We start from the raw sequence: 6,000 nt of genomic DNA, 5'->3' as shown, positions 1-6,000 counted from the left end.
TGTAGGTTGATTTATTTACATTTTGATAAAATATATTTATTTTGTATACATGTTTATTTTTCATTTTAAAAGATAAATATATAAATATTGATTTAATTTATACATACATGTTTCAAAAACTTGAATTTGTAATTTATTTTTGGTATAAAATTATTTTGTTATATGTAATTTTAAATTGGTTGGAAAAAATCAATTGTTGTATTTTTTTTTAATTAAAATATAGGTTATTGTATTTTTTATAAAAATTTCATATTTATAAAAAAAACCGTATATTTTTTATATTTACATGTTTCCCATGTTTCCGTTTTCTACTTTTTTAAGAAAATACGTTTTCACATTTCCGTTTTCACGTTTCAACGTTTCGACGTTTCCGTTTTCGTGCTACCTACAATGCCAACAGAGCATTTGAGCCATTCATTCATGTTAAAAATGCGCTGCCAGAAAACACAGACGAAATAAGTCTTACCTGCTTGTCACAAGGTACCGGTGATGGCTTTCGCAGCATCGGAGTCGCTGCCGGCCGTGATTACGGATGGAGATTGGGTAAAAATGTTTTGCACAGATGTCAAGCGATGTGGAATCTTAAGTTTGCTCTTTGGATGCGTACCAGCCCAAAAGAGATGCAAATCATGGCCAAGTGTTTTGGCTTGTGAAAGAGAACGGTTTCTCCCATGGTTGGGATAACAGTACCTGGGTTAAGAAATATACATGGGAAACTGAATGATTTTAGTTTTGTTTTTTTTCCCTTTTGTTTATTTCATATTATTGTCTCAGCAAATGTTTCTATATCATCATCCAATAACATAATCATCATCCATCAACCCCCTTGACTTTTTCAAAAACCCCATGTTGCCTCTCATATATATTATATGTATAATATTATATTATAAAATGTATATTTAATCTTTGAACAAATAAACAAGTAGGATTAGATTCAAATCGAGTTTGTTCAAACTCGAAATAAGTTCAATTAGAACAAGTCCAAAATGAATTCGATTCAAATGAATTCGAGTTCGAGCTCAAACTTGAGAGTTAAGAATATTTTAGTTTGAGTTCAAGTTTGAGGAGTATTCGGCTCACTAGGCTCACAAACCCGAAAATTTTTTATACGAATCAACTAAAACAAAGTCATTTTGAGAACGTTATTTTAATTATTTTTTTGTTGCTTAGTTATGGTATCAAGCTTAGTTCAATGCTTCACTTGGTTTAAACTCGAGTTTGAACAGGTTAAGGGAAGTCTAACAACCTTAAGCTCAAGTTTGACTCCCCTCAAATCAATTCGAGCTCGAGCTTAAACAAGCTTGAGTTTGGTTTGACTCAAATTCAACTCTATAAATAAGTAGTAAAGGTAGACTAAGAGAGAGAGTCATTTGTATTTCTCACCTGCTCACTTTTTTCTCCATAACATTGTTTACATTTTTCCATCTTCATTTTATTTTGTTATTCGGTTATTCCTTTCGATATCAAAACATTGTCAAAATTTTCTCCACTACATTTTCAACTTGATATTTACATTTTAGATATACGTTTTAATCACAAATTTATGGAATTGAATGAGATTGAAGATCTTGTAAAAGTGATGGTTAAAACTAAAAAGGATTAGTGTATTTATTTACGAAATTAACATTAATTTTACTAGTTGTTACTGCTAGTGTAAAAAGAGCATTTTCAATAATGAATTTTGTGAAGAATAGTTTACGAAATAGAATGAGTGATTAATAGTTGAATAATAATTTAGTTGTGTATACAAAGAAAAATTTATTTGATAGTATTGATAATGAAGTTATTATATAATACTTTCAAAAAATGAAATTATGTTGAGGGCAATTATAGACATATTAGTTAATGAATGTTTTATTAATACAAAAATTATGTTTATTTTAATATAAAATATATTTATGTTTTGAGCTGTGCTATGAGTACTCACTTTCATTATACAAATAAATATACATTTAATATATGTCATCATATAATATTGTATTACTTTACCATTAATTTAAAATCATCAATTACTTTATAAGACGTCTAAAGTGTATATCTATTTGTGTAATCAAAATGAATACGCATAGTTTTATTGGTATGTTATTGTAACCTTAACCCCCCTAAATTTTATTTATTGGTCCGCCACTGCAACCATATCTTCTAACAACTTACCAACTCCTAGTAACTAGCCTCTCAGTACAATCCTTTGCAATGCCACAATCTTTTGTGGTTGTGGTGCAACGATGGTCAACAAGTGTAGAGTCGATATGAGGGCATATCTATCATATTTCAATTTGTATAAATTTATGATTTTAGTATGTATTTCAATTTTGAGACTGTTGTATGGATGTTATTACATTTCATTTGTTACACGGTTTGTTTTGATGATGGTTGTTGTATTCGGACATCTTTTGCATGTTTTCCGCTGTTAAAGTTAATCAAGGTATTTTTAGTCATTTCCAATTTATTTATCAAAAGAATATAAGTATTTTAAGTGTTGCATATTCAACTAATCAAGATGTATGACGCTTCTCTCCAGAAGACAGTATTTTTGAGTGGTGTGTCACAATTTCTTTAAGAAGTATTAAAAAATCATTAAATTATTAGAAAATTTTTTAAAAATATTGAACATCTGTTATAAAATAATAAAAAAATTAAATATTTATTATTTATTAAATAAAATAGATGACTTAATATTAAACAGATTTATAGGTTCCATCCTCGGAAGGTAAAAATTGAAGACAAAATAGTTTTTTGTCCCTAATAATTTTCAAAATTTTGTTCATTTGAAGACAAAAAACTTTATCACTAAATCAAAAGTGTATATTTGCAAATTGATTGCTAAGGTTTAGTGAAGAAAATTTAAATTTTGTTTATGTAAAATGATCATTATGGGACGAAGTTAAAATGGTCCTTAAAATTAAGAGCTAAGCTTTGGTGGGCAAAAACAAAATTATCGCCTAAAACGATTATTTTGGGATGAAATTGAAATCATCCTAAAATGTTTTATCATAATAATTGAGCATTGAGTTTTCGTGGAAGAAATTAAAATTTTTACTATGTGATGAAACTAAAATTGACCCTAAGGGGGTGTTTGGTTAGAGACGTTAAAAATTGTTCTGATAATCTATCTTTTATTATTTATATTATTTTGTTTAATTTATAAGTAATAAAATATTCTGATAATATTATATTGTCAAACTTGATATGACAAGTAATATAAGAGGTAATTTGATTACTACTTCCATCTTAGGTATTAAAAAATTATCAATGTAAGTTTCTTTTTATTATAGTTATATTTTTATTTATTAATTTTTTTAGAATAAAAATAATCTCATTTTCAATTAATATAACAAATTGCATAAAAAAATATTTTAAAATAATTATACTCAAGGGTATTTAAGTAAAATAATATATTAATATTCTTTTATTACCTTTAACCAAACACAATAATTATTTATATTTATCCAGTTTTATTAAATATAGTAATAATTTATACATAGTAATTCTTAAGGTAATTTATATTCATAGTAATTATCTAATTCTGGTAATAAAATATTTTCCAAATCAAACCCTTCCTAAATATATTTTCTTTAAAATTGAGTGATATGGTTTAGCGGATGAAATAAGAATTTTGTTTTCTAAAATGATTATTCTAAAACAAAGCTTTAATCATCTTTAAATATTTTGTTCATAAATTAAATATTTATGGTAGTGTTAGTATTCTTTTATTATTATTAATGAAATATAATAATTATTTATATACAGCAATATTAATAAATATAGTAATAATTTAAAAATATTAATAAATATAATAATAATTTAGACACAAAAATCTTTGAAGTAATATATTTTTATGGTAATTTTTTTTTTTTGTTAATAAAATAAAAGAAAGATTTCTTGCCTAGTACAATTTTGCACCATAGGAGGCTACTGACTGCCATCCATCTTGTCTTCTCAATTGGCTTATAAATAGAAGTCATAACTCAATAACATAAACCATCTTCTACATAAAAATGGCTAATTCTCGTTCCTTTTTTCTTCTCTTTGTTTTTCTTGCATTGCACTTCAATGCTAACAGAGCCTTTGAAGTATACGTTCATGTCAAAAATGCGCTGCCAGAGAACAAAGACCAAATAAGTCTTACCTGCTTGTCACAAGGTACCGACGATGGCTTTCGCGGTGTTGGAGTTGCTGCCGGCCGTGATTACCGATGGAGGGTGGGTAAAAATGTTTTGAACAGATGTCAAGCGATGTGGAATCTTAAGTTTGCTCTTTGGGATGCGTATCAACCCAAAAGAGATGCAAATCGTGGGCAAGTATTTTGGCTTGTGAAAGAGAATGGTTTCTTCCTTAGTTGGGATAACAGTACCTGGGTTAAGAAATCTACATGGGAAACTGAATGATTTTGGATTTTGTTTTTTCCTTTTATAAGTTTCATATTATGTATAACTTTTTATATAAATAAAAATATGTCAGAATATGATTAGATATTATTTTATTTTTAATTTTTAATTATTCAATCATATAATAACACATCATTACTTATATATAAAAATTATGCACATAGTAATACTCTTTGTATTATTTTCTTTGCAAATGTTTCTATACGATATTTGATTAATCTAAAATATTCAAAAATTTGGAACTATTTGCTTAATTAATGTACATTTCTACCAAATATTTTTAATAGTAAACATTCCAAAAACTATTCATCCTCTTCTCATTTGCACTCTCAAAATAAAATCCATAAACAAATAATAATTATAATAATAATAATAAGGGAATACTTTAGCTCCCAACAATTGTATAAACTATGACATTTTACTAGATATTTGTCATAGTCGATAACCTTTTGGACACCTTTTTTGAAGAGTTGGTTTTGAGTTTATAACTAGGTCACTATGAACCTACAGAGTTAAAAGATAAAATTGATTATCCAAAGATAAGTAGCACTTTTCAAGAATAATAAAGTTATTTCATATGAAATTGTTTCATAAATATAAATATAATATTTTAAGGCGTTAAAATATTAATTGAGATAACACATAAGCCAATGATGTAAATACTATTTATATAAATGGCTTTTGCATAAGAGGCCTATAAATAATTTCAAAATTGTTTTTATATACCACTTGTATAAAAATGATCAATTTTATCTCATTTTCATTCTCTCACATAAAAAGAAAAACCTCTCAAATTTGGCTTATCTCTAGTTAGTAAAGGTGTGAACTACATTTAGTGGTCTTGTAGTTCTAAGGCTCAACTTTATCCATACTAAAAGAATCAAGCAAAAATTAGTAAAGGCGTAAGTAATTTTTACTCCAACTTCTTCTATATTTATGTTTGTTTTTAGCATACAACTATAACACATATATTGTGGACAAACGTGTGTTTTTCATTATCTTTTTAATTTCAAACCTTCACTAGAGACGTGTTATTATTAATACAACACTAGCAATTATTTAGGCACAAGTTTGGTTGGAGAATAGGCTAAATATAGGTTTTTCAAAAGGGCATGCACGACCACACCAAGGATAGGTATGATGATTACATACCTAAAAATTTATGGAAGTAACACAAACATGCATACACTTACTCACGACACCATGAATTTCTTCAATAACCGACAAATAATTGTGTGAATGACAAGCATGATCATTCGAGATCAATAAGCTAGGTCGTGGTGGGTGCTCGTACAATAAGGTGTATGATTGTTCACTAAGTAGATTGACAATTTCACCCCTTGGAAACATATATGTTCAAAAAGGAAAGTTGGATGTGCACGGGAAAGGTTACATGCCTGTGCACTTGGTCATGATAAAGGCTAAGTTGTGCTTAAGAGAAAAAGAGACTACATCTGCTCACCTAAGGGGTACACTTCCATACATCATGTCATGACAAAGTATGCCCGTGAGGGCTCAAGCTATGAATAGAGAGAAGAATGAAAACTATTCACCCAATGTTGCATCATTGTGCACTTGGGGGAAAGATTAAAGAAAGGTTTAGTATGAAGCC

Source organism: Mangifera indica, chromosome 3 (genome assembly GCF_011075055.1).
Source record: "Mangifera indica cultivar Alphonso chromosome 3, CATAS_Mindica_2.1, whole genome shotgun sequence".
NCBI lineage: Eukaryota > Viridiplantae > Streptophyta > Magnoliopsida > Sapindales > Anacardiaceae > Mangifera > Mangifera indica.
This window is presented reverse-complemented; position numbering follows the sequence as displayed.